Source organism: Haplochromis burtoni, unplaced genomic scaffold, assembly GCF_018398535.1.
Source record: "Haplochromis burtoni strain Fernald_Lab_line unplaced genomic scaffold, NCSU_Asbu1 Contig_681, whole genome shotgun sequence".
Taxonomy (NCBI): domain Eukaryota; kingdom Metazoa; phylum Chordata; class Actinopteri; order Cichliformes; family Cichlidae; genus Haplochromis; species Haplochromis burtoni.
Genome location: NW_024583042.1, coordinates 1 through 11,648, shown reverse-complemented (window position 1 = coordinate 11,648; position 11,648 = coordinate 1). Strand labels below are relative to the sequence as shown.

Below are 11,648 nucleotides of genomic sequence, written 5' to 3'. Positions count from 1 at the left end.
GGGCTTTCTTTATTGATTGTACTTGAGTAGAAGTTGTAAAGGAAAATTTCTATTATTCTCATTTAAAGTGTTTAAGTTCTTAAGCATATGCTTAGTTCTGACACTATAATAGACTGTTCAGTGGAAGTTTCTAAACTAGATGAACTTATTTCAGCCCCAGTAGTTGAAGAAGACACCTCCCTATTGCATGAATAATATACCACTGAAATTTATAAAACAGCTTTCAAAAACAAGTTTGAATTTATTTTGGATTTTCTCAAATCCACACAGTGCCAAAAGCATACACACAGTCAAATCTTTTCATGTGAGGTGCTGAAGGTTCTGCACCTCATAACTCAACAAGCCCTATTAACTTCTCATTAGTGATCATGGCCGACTACAAGTGTTAGTTTCTCTTCGCAGCGTAAAAAGGATTAGCTTAAAAGCACTTGTTGGATTGACCAATATTTAGAACAACAGAAAGTCCAAGGAACTCACTGTAAACCATTTTAAGCCATTTTTATACACTTACAGATTCGGTTCAAATAATCGTTTGTAATTACAAGTTGTTTGGATATGTTACCACTTGGCCAAGGGCTGGAAGAAGACCAAAGAGTCCCCCTTAGATCAGTGGGAATTTGTTATTACTGTGAACTGAGGATCCCAACCCCTTCTGGAAAGACAGCTTTCTGGGCAGACTAGACTATGACTGAGCTATATGTCCACAATGACAACAGTATGTTTGGTGTATCAAAGGTGATCCTTTGAAATCTGAGAACACTGTACCAGATGTTAAGCCTGGTGGTGGTAGGATCATGCTCCGGGGCTGATTTGCCGGATGGAATAATGAAGGAGGAGGACTAGTAAAGTGAGTTTACAATCAACCATTGAAACTGATCATCAGAGATAGAAAACTTCTATATTCAGTGCTACTCCAAATCCTCAACCTCGACTTATTAGTAAAAGAAAACAAATTTCATAATATCATATGTTCTGATGATATTCAGTTGGATCTGATTTACACATCAGAGGCTTGGTCAAGTAAATGAACATGAAATATACAGAATGAAAAATTTGAGTTTTCCATTAACTCCCCTGTATACCGAGTACTCTGGAGTCAATGGTGTGTTTCGATGTACTGCAGCAGGGTAAAGTTCCCAAGCACATCAGCAGAGCTGCAACAGGATGACTGAAAAAGACAAGAATCGAGGTTTTGCAGTGGCCCGGTCACAGTCCATACCTCAACCTAATATTCAGTGCAGGGAACTTAAGATAGCTGTACATAAATAAATGTCAGAAACTTCAATGATGTGAAGAAACAATGTAAAGAAGAGTGAGCCAAACATCCTTGTGAAACACTGATAGTCATACAGAAACAATTTGGTGACACTATTGCTTCTAAAACATAAATGACTGAATCCTGGAGTGTTCGTAGTTTTTCAGAGTATGCTATAGATTTCTATGAAAACACTCTTTTCCACATGACTGTATGTTTGTTTGTTTTCTTCTGACTGTTCTATGAGGATTAAGTTATGATTTTCTTAACAGTGCAGCAGCAGCTTGAGAATGCCGCTTGGTTAATGGGACGTGTTAAAAGACCTGGTCAAATGTCTTACTGGAAATGTTTGATATCTTCAGTCAGCTCAGTGCAGGTTTCCCCAACCTGTGTTTGAATTCAGACTTTACATGACAGCATTGACTTGCTGCTTAATTAAAAAAAAAGCTAGTTCAAGGTGTCCTGCATATATAATACAGTGGTCCCTTGCTATAACGCGGCCTCGCTGTGTCGCAGATTGGTTTTTGCAATTTTACATGCTTTTTTAAAAAAATTTTTTTACAGCGCATTGTGTTCTGCGTCTTGATCAGCTGTCAAATTTACTTAAATCTTCGATCGCTAGCAGTGTGACTCTGAAGTGCTGTACTGTATGTTTGTAAGTTTTCTCGCCAACAAACACAATAATTTGATTTCATTCTGTAATACTGGACTTATTTTTCTACGAAGGTTTTAACTGTGATTGCAGCCATTCCCCAACTCTCTGTGAATGGTACTCATGGCTGTTGATCAGTCGGCTGGTTTCAGTCATTATGCAAATGTCCTGTTTATAAGATTGAGGAAACCTGCATTCAGCTGAGACTGAAGAAGTCACTCTGATGAGTGACAAAACGTTTCTCCCACAAATTGCTACGTCCAGATGAACAGAATCAACTTTTGGAGGTTCCCTGTGCTTTGTTTGGCCTATTGTCATGGCGGGATGGGACGTGGCCCCCTCACGTGACATCACGCTCCAAAGCCCTATAAGATGTCTGGCTCCGCCTCTGCTCAGTCGGCTAGTGCCTGAGCTTGGATCATAGCAAAATTAGGGGGAATTTAGGACTGTGTGCTATGTGCTTTGAATATTGTGTGTAGTTTTTTGTTTTATATACATTCAACAAAAATATAAACGCAACACCTTTGTTACTGCTCCCATTCCCCATGGGATGGACGTAGAGACCTAAAATTCATTCCAGATACACAATATAACCATCCCTCCCAAACAGTGGTCACAAATCAGTCCAAATGTGTGGTAGTGGGCACATCTGCTATATTGAGATAATCCATCCCACCTCACAGGTGTGCCACATCAGGATGCTGATCTGACATCATGAGTAGTGCACAGGTGTACCTCAGACTGCCCACAACAAAAGGCCACCCTGGAATGTGCAGTTTTGTCTCACAGCAAAATGCCACAGATGCCACAAGCAATGAGGGAGCGTGCAATTGGCATGCTGACAGCAGGAATGTCAACCAGATCTGTCGCCCGTGCATTGAATGTTCATTTCTCAACCATAAGCCGTCTCCACAGGCGTTTCAGAGAATATGGCAGCACATCCAACCGGCCTCACAACCGCAGACCTCGTGTAACCACACCAGCCCAGGACCTCCACATCCAGCAGGTTCACCTCCAAGATCGTCTGAGACCAGCCACCCAGACAGCTGCTGGAACAATTGGTTTGCACAACCAAACAATTTCTGCACAAACTGTCAGAAACCGTCTCAGGGACGCTCAACTGCATGCCCGTCGTCCTCATCGGGGTCTTGACCTGACTCCAGCTCGTCGCCGTAACAGACTTGTGTGGGCAAATGCTCACATTCGATGGCGTCTGGCACGTTGGAGAGGTGTGCGCTTCACGGATGAATCATGGTTCACATTGTTCAGGGCAGATGGCAGCTGAGAATGTCCCAGTTCTTGCATGGCCAGCATACTCACCGGACATGTCACCCATTGAGCATGTTCGGGATGTGCTTGACCGGCGTATACGACAGCGTGTACCAGTTCCCACGAATATCCAACAACCTCGCACAGCCATTGAAGTGGAGTGGACCAACATTCCACAGGCCACAATTGACAATCTGATAGACTCCATGCGACGATGTGTTGCACTGCATGAGGCAAATGGTGGTCACACCAGATACTGACCGGTTCTGGGTCCCCAGACCCCCAATAGCGCAAAAAAACTGCACATTCCAGGGTGGCCTTTTGTTGTGGGCAGTCTGAGGTACACCTGTGCACTACTCATGATGTCAGATCAGCATCCTGATGTGGCACACCTGTGAGGTGGGATGGATTATCTCAATATAGCAGATGTGCCCACTACCACACATTTGGACTGATTTGTGACCACTGTTTGGGAGGGATGGTTATATTGTGTATCTGGAATGAATTTTAGGTCTCTACGTCCATCCCATGGGGAATGGGAGCAGTAACAAAGGTGTTGCGTTTATATTTTTGTTGAGTGTAGTTGTCAGTCAGGCAACTAACTATGAAACAAATTACACTCCAAAAGACCCCGGGCTTCTGAAACAACAACCCGGGCTTAAGCCCAGTAAGCCACCTCCCGCTCCGCTGATGTCGTGAACACAGCAGAACTGAGGCAAGTGAACTAAGAGGTTATTTATTATTAATGACTGAACAGGGACGGCCAGTTTTCTCCCTAATATTATAATGCTAATGTATATCAGAGAGCTGTTAATAGAACTGAGTCTGTTAATAGAATTAAAAGCATATTAAAAACAAAAATGTAACTTTGTTGGAGTCATTTCAAATTGAGAGACATGGTCATCATTAACTAGGGATGCAATGATACACAAAATTCACGGTTCGGTTCGATACTTTGGTGTCACAGTTCGATATTTTTTCAATGCAAAAAAGAGTTTATTACAGAGAAATGTGCTCTTTCAAAATAAAAGCTATACTATACGCTTCTTCTGGGCTATATTCTCAGCAGCATATTAAACATATCAGGTCCCCATAAGGAGAATCATGTGCTAACGGCTGTCTAAATGACTCGGGTAAAGTTTGTAGCATGCTGCTTGTTGTTTTTGTCTGCTTCCACTTGTCTTTGCACTAGGATGATGTCGGCGTAAATGTGCAGTCATATTCGTTGTGTTCCCACTAGTGCTGTCAGCTTAATCTCGTTGAAATGACGTTAACGCCATAACACGCAAATCTCCGTTAACGAGTACCGTCGGATCGCCCGTGCGTGGGGCTGGATGGCGCAAAGTTAACAGCTAACTGCGCTAACGCACTAGTTCCCACAATTGAGCATTGCGTGGCACATCCGACATACTGTTTTACTTTTGTCCATGATCGCGCTTACCATCTGGGTCATGCTTCACATGAAAACCAGATAGTTCCAAACGCCAGATCTGAATGAGGGTGGGGGAGGTTCAATTTCGGGTAGCGTTGAGGCTAGTTGCCATGTTGCAACGAGCTTAGCTTCTGTCTTGCTAGCTTGCGCTGCGCTCAGTGGATCTGCACTCGACAGTGCAGCCTAGGCGGAGTAGTCGAACGCAGATCCACTGAGCGCTCAACACAGACAGCATCGTCAGAAGAAAAGTTGATAAAATAAATTAAAAATGTTGTAATTGTTCGATACATATGCGTACCGAACCGAAAACACTGTATCGAACGGTTCAATATCAATACGAGTATTGTTGCACCCCTATCATTAACATCACAGGGTGCTTTTGCATAGAAACACATAAACAAGCACCAAATACAGAGCCATTTATTCTTTTTGTTCTCAAACTTGCTTTGGTGTAATAAACAGAGATGCTGAGGGGCAGTCACGTCTCGAGGGACTGCGTTTATACAGGAAGGTTCATTCATTCTGGTGTGTGCAGGTGGGGCCCACACAGCTTTTGACCCTGATCTCTGCAGCAGTAGCAGTGAGAGCATTGACTGCATTACATTAGGCTACATAACAGAAACAGATCAGATGCCTGCATTTCAAAATATTTAGAAGTAATAACTGAAGAAACAACAGCATAAACATTTGGAGCTTTATTTGTTTTGGGGACATCAGTGAAGACTCATCAGTCTGAGTATAATTTATAAGCAGCATCGTGACTGCTGCAACAGATTAAAAATATGGATAAGAATAAGTGCCCAATATGTGGGACTCAACAAAGCAGCCATTTGGACTGTTAAGTGATTAGGGCACGTGGATGATGGGCCATCAATGTGAATTTAATTTACATGCAACACCGAGTGACTTACTGAAAGTAAGGTACAGTTAAACAGATCATCTGTTCTTAAGAATACGAGGACCATATTCCAGACCATAAGACCGGATTATAAGGCGCATTATGCGAAACAAAACAGTCAGATAAGTCAAACTTTACTTAACTCATTCTTCTTGCTTTCTTCATTTCACAGAATGGGGTTCACAAAGAACCCCAGACACTGGGGTTCTCTCTGAGTAACCTTGCGAGTAACGTTGCGTAGAGACAAAAGTGGACGAAAGAGAGACAAAATTGGGGCTCCACAAGTATAATTATAATGTAACATAGACAATATTGATGTAAACGATATTGTCACATCTCATATCTCGTATAAAAATATATCGATATATTTAAAAGCTCGATATATCGCCCAGCCCTACTGCTGAAAGTTCTTTGTTAGTTGTCTCTGCTTATTCCCACACATGGAGCAGATAGAAATCCAATGCAGTCCAGATGAACTCCAGCACTAACTCAGACCTCAGCACTAAGACAAAATCTGTAGCTCCTCTCTTCATCAATGATTTTAAAACCAGCGAGTGTTTGTGGTTTTACAAGAGCTTTGTTTTAAGTATAAAAAAATTCTCTGGAGCAGCAACTTGTTTTTTTTGTAGATTATTTATTGAATGCTGAAAGACAAGCAATGTCTGTGATCTGAGAGAACAGGATGGATGTGATGTAATGTTTACTTATGCAAGTGAGACAAGAAAGTCAAAAGTTCTTTCAATAACTCTTGTGATTGTGGTATTATTCCACATTCACTTACAAACAATTCTTCCATATTTCCTTAATAATAATATTCCCATTATTATTTATGCAAACTTTACAAAGTTACAGAGCAGCTCTCAAACTAAAAGCAGCATTGCAAGTGTACAGGTTGAAGACCACGGCCGATTGTCACACATGCAATTTCAATATGCTTCTTTATCTTTACGCCTTCGTATTTTCTTTTGTCATATTGCAGTGTGCAGTGCAAAAGCTCCATCTCTTCAGAGCTTCTATAAAGATTGTCATTTTTATAAACACGTTGTTCTTCTTTACAAATATCTTTGACCTTGTTAAAAGTGCTAACGATGAAGGTGTTTCTTATTTTTTTATCTTTACCATTAACATCTTTGATCTTCCGGTCTTCTATTAGTTTATCACATGACTCTTCTGTGTCGATGATATGCTGGTTTGCGAAGTTGTTAACACGTTCGTCAACACTTTCTTGTGCTGATCTGCTAGAAGAAACAGACGACATTTTTGTGTCTGGTTCGATGATACGCTGATTTTTGACCTTCTTAACATGTTCGTAATCCACACAGAGCACAGTGACAGAGAGCACCACCAGCAAGAAAATGGAGAGCTTCATATTTCTATTTTGAAGACAGAAAAAGAACACTGATAAGAGTAAGTAAAGTAGTCAGTTTGTTTGTTTGTTTCTGAAACGTTTTACCATTTGAACATGCTTACACATTAAAACACATTTAAAATACACATTTAATACAACAAACTGGATGATCCCAGATGGATGAACCAAAACAACAACTGGTAAAGATGTATTACTTTTACCTCTTTCTTCAGTTAGCAGAGTGATTTGTTGTGCAGTGCAGTGTTTGGTGGGAGTCGGCTCTCTGACGCAGGGATCAATGAAGATCTTCAGGGAAGGAAATTCTCTGAAATGTCAGATTAATTGCTATAAGTTAATAAACTAAATGGTTGAATGAACAGCAGCTGCATGTAAGATCTGTTTGAATGAAGATGAATATTTGTTTAAACAGAAATTATGTAAAGTTGACTGTATATGATACATGCAAGTAAAATATGAAAAATAGCAATGTTAGGAAAGTAAACAGTCAACATGCATCTAAAAGCTGACATGTTTTTTTGGAACAAACGAAGTGAAGCAGCCAAATACTTGTGAGCAATTTGGAGGATCCGCCCACCTGCTGCACCTGAACCAGTTGACTAGCTCCAGGTTTTACTTCCACTGTATTATTCTGTCTGGTGTGTTTCTGCCATGTCTGCCACATCTATTGGAGCTCACAATAGAAACTTCAAATATTTAGGTGTTGAGGTCAGTTGGCCTGTTTACAATGTTGACAACAGCAAATAGAACTTTTTTAAAACTTTGTTTTTCTCTACTTGTGTTACAAAAGATTACAAGATAACATATTATATTCATTATAATTATAATTTAAGTTTAAATAAAGTTTTAATTTCTTTATATTTTTTATTATATTAGTAATGAGGTTTGTTTAGCTTTGCACCAAAATAGATTGTAGAAATAGGCTTTAAAATGTACTCAAGTACATTTTAGAGATTTTATTTTCCTCACTTTTGAGTAAAGAAGTTGAATCTCAAAGTTTACTAGACTAATTTTAACCCAAGCACATGTACTTGTACTTAAATGATAAAAATATGTGTTTTACCACATCTGCACTCATGAGAAATTGGACAAACTAACATCTTTTTAAATATAAAAGTTGTTTTTAATACTCGGATGAAAAAGTTAATCGTGACCTGAAGTTTTATTACACTCAAGTAAAAGGTTATGCAAAAGTAAAGAGACATAAAATCAAAGTTAAAATATAACAAGTCTGAAGACTGACCTGTGTCAAGCTGAGGATCACTCAAAAAGGACCACGAAAGAAAGCCAAGGGACAAGAGTAAAACAGATCAGTGATTTCCATGTCAGCCCTTTTTATACTACACAACTGCCTTAGCCATAAATAGATTCAGCGCACATAGCAGCAGCTTAGCAACCACATTTCCTGTCAACTTTGCGTCTTTGAGCCCATATATGGCATATATACATCAACATGAAGCGCTACACAAACATGACTGCAAAAAAACCCAATTTATAAGCTGTTTGTCTGCACAGCCAAATATGTAAAGATATGAGTCTCTGTCTGTGTACAGTTTTACACATGTTTGGTTTAATACTTAATAGCACAAGCTCATGAACTGTTAATTAATGCACCACACATAATAAATATTGCATGAAGTTGATTAATAAAAATGTTCCTTCTAATTATGTTACTTTAATTTTACAGGAAATGTGTACTACCCATTTTTTTGTGAATGTAGTGGCGTAAAGTTCCCATCTGGTCAGCTGGTCAAAATAGAACATGTTTGCAAAAGTGCTCTGATGTTTTCGGAGATGTCGCTAGCTCAGCTAACAGTCAGCTGACAGAGTGCACCGAGCTCACAGCTCCGGTGTTCCAGCTAAAATGTTTTTTACGTTAACCGGTTAGATTTGTGTGTTCCACATTTTGCATCCGCAGATTCTCATTTGCGTGTTGGGAAGCTGGGACGAGCTTCCCAACGTTCTACAAGTTGGGCCTCCATCACTTGTGTCCAGATCACACACTGCACTGCCATACTACTTTGTTTTTTTCATTTCCATTTCTGTGTTTGTGCGTGTGCAGTGTGACAGGTTGTGTTAAATCGGCTCGTGGCACCGCTTCAACGGTGCGATACCCTCATGAGGGGCGACCAGAATTTCTAACAGGTTTGAAATTCTGGTCGCAATTATATGATTGCTGATCGGGAGCTGGTCATGAGGTGTTAATTGCTTCTCGTTACCCCAACCTACTCGATGCCTGACACACGACTAAGGTGAAACTTGGGCCGATTCCCAAAACGGTTGCTCGACTGAAAATTCATCTTAAATTGGGCCAAAAATCCCACAATCTGGCCCAATTTTTGCTAACCACTTTGACCAGCTTTAGATCAGAGGGAATTTGTCATTACTGTGAACTGAGAGGATCCCAACCACAAATAGCCATTTGCTTCTGGAAAGAAAGCTTTATGGGCAGACTAGACTATGACTGAGCTATATGGCCACAATGACAACAATATGTTTGATGTATCAAAGGTGATCCTTTGAAATCTGAGAACACGGTGCCAGATGTTAAGCCTGGTGGTGGAAGGATCATGCTCCGGGGCTGTTTTGCTACCAGTGGCACTGATCACAAAATGGATGGAATAATGAAGGAGGAGGACTACTAAAGTGAGTTTACAACCCATAATTGCAACTGACCTTCAGAGATAGAAAACTTCTATATTCAATGTTACGCCAAATCCTCAACTTATTAGTAAAAGAAAACAAATTTCATTATATAATGTCAAGAGATGCATTCTAAGACACTTCTTCAGCTGAGAATCAGAGAGGAGAAACACACAGTTTTACTTGTTGCTTAGCAAGGGCAGCTCTGAGCTCTCGCACGAGAGTGAAGGTTCAGGGACTCGCAACTCTGAGACTGCCCTGGTCTTTATTTATACATCAGTGGGTGTTTGTTCCTTACATTGGAATGTGGAGGTGTATAGTGTGTGTGTTGTGTGTGTGTGTGTGTGCGTGTGCGTGCGTGCGTGCGTGCGTGTGGAGGTGTATATGTGTGTGTGTGTGTGTGTGTGTGTGTGTGCGTGTGTGTGTGTGTGTGTGTCAGAGTGTGACCCCATAAACGACTTCCCTTAACCTGCTGGTCTGGAAAATCCAACAGTTCATCTATAAGTAAAAAAGGCGCTTAGACTCAAACTGACATAGCTACGTTTATCCTACCGTAAAACAATAAAAGAAGGTACAACCTTTCCCATGCTCCCAGGATGTGGGTGTGAACGCCAGAGCACTCTGGAATGCACACAAAGCCTTTGCAGACTATTAAGGATCGCACATCCTATCACTACCATTTGCAAACTTATATTATTAAAAGATTATACTGACAATTTTCTATTGACATATAATATGTTCTGATGACATTCAGTTGGATCTGATTTACACATCAGAGGTTTGGTCAAGTAAATGAACATGAAATTTAGAGAAGAAAAAACTGCATGAGAAAATATTCAAAATGTGACTTTCCGTGAAGCCGTGCTGTCACACTGTGGTTAGACTGAGGGTTTGTCAACCGTCAGATGACAATGCATCACAGAATTTTTGCTAACCACTTTGTTCTTTTCATGACCACAACTCAACACCTTGTGAGTGTTTGCAACCTGGTAATGCACCGTGACCCGAAACTGTGAACAACTGAATCTGTTCTGAGAGCAGAAGAAACTTCTATGAATGCAATAACTCTAGATGTTATCACACTAACTACATATGTTATAATGCAATCTTTGTGTAATTTAAAACTCCGAAGTCAAGGTTATAAATGGCAGTTTTTGATTACTTTAGAGTTTATTTATATATTTCACTTTTACAAACTGCTTATCTTGCCTTGTTTGGTGTCTTTTTTTTTTTTTTAGCACAGCCGCAGCATATATTTGCCTCCACTCCAATAACTTCCCCTTTCCTCAGCAACCAAATGCCACACTCTGGCATATAATTTTGTGAATGCCTGACATGCTGCATTTTTCCCAATAGGAAGAGTCATGTTTTATTTCAAAGTTTTTTGGGGTTTTTTCTATCCTTAGATAAAACAGTTTTTATTATTTCTTCCTGCACTCAAGCTGATGACAGTATTTGGGAAAATGCATGGGCTACATTATCTTTCACAACTCTGGTTTTACTTGATCCATCAGCACAATTTAAACACTTTCATGTAGTTTGAAGTCTGCACTTCTTACCCAAATTGAAACAAGACTCAGTGAATGTTCGAAGTAATCTTAACTTGATCATGTGATTTGGATGCTCCAGCTTGTCTGTAGACTCTCGAGGGTAATATGTTCCCCCTTTATTACTTCTAACCAACTTCACTGCAATTCACAAATTGTTTTACCAGCAAGTGAGCGCACCTCTATGAAATCATACATTTTGGCAGTTTGCTGGTCTGGAGTATTCAGCTATGTGTCATAATCACAATGTCATAATCTTCCCAGCAAATTCACCCCAGGGTCAAACTGTGCAGTGCTCAGAAAAAGCTCAAAAATCCAGGAGCTACATCTCCGACTCTACAGGCCTCAGTTAGCATGTTAAATGTTAAAGTCCATGACAGTACAATTAGAAAAGAGTTGAATAAGTGCGGCTTGTTTGGAAGGGTTGCAAGGAGACAGTCTCTCCTCTCTAAAAAGAGCATGACGGCATGGCTGCAAATTTGTTAACAAAGTTGCAAAGAATACCAGCACAAACACCTCACACCAGCTGTCAACACGTGGTGAAGGGGTGATGATTTGAGCTTGTTTTGCAGCTCATCTCTCTTGT

At 40.2% G+C, this 11,648-nt stretch overlaps 1 long non-coding RNA gene across 2 annotated transcripts; it reads right to left on the bottom strand.

The window, feature by feature from the left end:
• Nucleotides 1-5,448: 5,448 nt before the first annotated feature.
• LOC121812599 lies at nucleotides 5,449-8,196 on the bottom strand. Of its 2 annotated transcripts, XR_006053181.1 has the most exons (4): nucleotides 8,116-8,160; nucleotides 7,450-7,590; nucleotides 7,076-7,179; nucleotides 5,449-6,879 (listed from the first exon to the last, which is right to left on the bottom strand). It is a non-coding gene; the product is annotated as an uncharacterized LOC121812599 (long non-coding RNA). The 2 variants fall into 2 exon arrangements; XR_006053182.1 differs by lacking the exon at nucleotides 7,450-7,590 and having other exon boundaries at nucleotides 6,093-6,879; nucleotides 8,116-8,196.
• Nucleotides 8,197-11,648: the final 3,452 nt, after the last annotated feature.